The sequence below is a fragment of the Chrysochloris asiatica genome, unplaced genomic scaffold (assembly GCF_000296735.1).
Source record: "Chrysochloris asiatica unplaced genomic scaffold, ChrAsi1.0 scaffold00135, whole genome shotgun sequence".
Lineage (NCBI taxonomy): Eukaryota > Metazoa > Chordata > Mammalia > Afrosoricida > Chrysochloridae > Chrysochloris > Chrysochloris asiatica.
Genome location: NW_006408653.1, coordinates 5,670,651 through 5,672,275, shown reverse-complemented (window position 1 = coordinate 5,672,275; position 1,625 = coordinate 5,670,651). Strand labels below are relative to the sequence as shown.

Sequence of the window (1,625 nt, the reverse complement as noted above, 5' to 3'; positions counted from 1 at the left end):
AGGAAGCAGATCGCCAGACCTTTCTTATGGTGACCCACTAGCTGTTTTCAAACTGTCCACCTTTGGCCTAATAGTTGGGCTCAACAGTTTTTGCCACCCAGGGACTGTCTACCAAATCTTCTTTTGCTAAGGGCAGTCAAGTCGGTTCTGACTCATAGCGAGTTTTCAGAAAGAAGACAAAACAAAAAAAATCAGTGTACTAATAAAAAAAAGAAGTTCATAAAATCATGAACATTATATGTCTGCTATATAAAAAAAACTTGGCTTTTTTTAAAACACAAAGAAAACCAGCCTTTTGAAATAGGCTTCTCTCTGCTTAACATGCAACTAACTCCAAAGGGAAGAGTATTGCAAAGAACAATCTGAGTATCAAATTTCTATATTTAAGGTAGAAGTCTTATTCCTATGAGTAAAATTATACTTTGCGCTACCTCAGAGGTGAATACTTGTAAGCTCCCACAGAAGCAAAGAATGGGCTGCTGTGCAGAGGTTTAATGATTTACATCAGGAAAGTCATATTTGCCACATTGAATCTACCCCCAGCTCTGTCCTTATTTTCTTCTCTTCCTCTCCAACCCTCCCCACATTCCACAAGTGTTAAAGATGCCAAAGAGGTAAGCCAAAGCATCTCCATCTCCCAGATACCAGACATCAGGTAGAAAATTAGTAACTGCTCATTAAAGAGACCAATGCTCAATTATGAACACTTGAGAGGCATTTGCTGTGGTTTCGGCATTTTATTTTGCTGCTAGCTACATGAAGGAGTCCTGGTGTAGTGCTATAAGATAAGCACTGGACTACTAACCTTAGGGTTTACCTATATGAAGGAGTCCTGGTGTGGTGCTATGGGTTAATGTGCCAGGCTGCAAGGCTGTTTGAACTGCAAGGTCGGCAGTTCAAGCTTACCAGCTGCTTCTTGGAAATCCTATACAGGGTTGCTATGGGTCAGAATCTACTTGACGGCACTTAACAACAACAAACTGGAATTCCTCCAACAGCTTCTCAGAAACCCTATACAGGCTCACTATGAGTCAGAACCAACTGACTTAACGGCATGTAACAACCACCACCCACATGGAATATTTATCTGTTACTTTGTAAATAGAAACCAAAAAGTCCTGGTTTCTTTTTGTGTGTATATGTGTTTAAACATTTCAATTCTACAAGAAGGAATAGCTCTTTGCTACTCCCTGTGTAGCCCTGTCTCTTTGTCATCTCCAGCATGCTGTATTTGAAAAGGGTGTGCATTTTCACAATCTCTGCTGGATCTCTGGGTATTAGCATCTTTGGTTTCAGAGATCTAAGTGACAGGGTTGATGAATGAAACAGCTCAGGCTGCCTCCACTCAAAAATGTGCTGGGGGAATTCTCACCTTCTCCCTCATAAGAAACAGCTTCAGTTCCTGGTAAGAGACAGCAGACTCTTGTCTAAATTTATTCTAGGAGAACAAACAAGATGGCGGATCGGGTGGATGTATAGCAGAGAGCTCCGCCAACAACAACACAGAATACCCGACCAAGCAGGTTCAGGGGATGGTCCCAGAACTCTGAACCACATATAAAGGAATACTTAGAAGGTTGGAAGGCTCACAGCTGGGGGAATTTGTGGCAGAAGCAAGAAATCTA

The 1,625-nt window shown here is 41.7% G+C and overlaps 1 protein-coding gene across 1 annotated transcript in view; it reads right to left on the bottom strand.

The window, feature by feature from the left end:
• MCF2L2 (MCF.2 cell line derived transforming sequence-like 2) overlaps nt 1–1,625 on the bottom strand; it is a 302,889-nt gene that overhangs the window by 67,705 nt on the left and 233,559 nt on the right. The gene's annotated exons all lie outside the window — the stretch shown is intronic.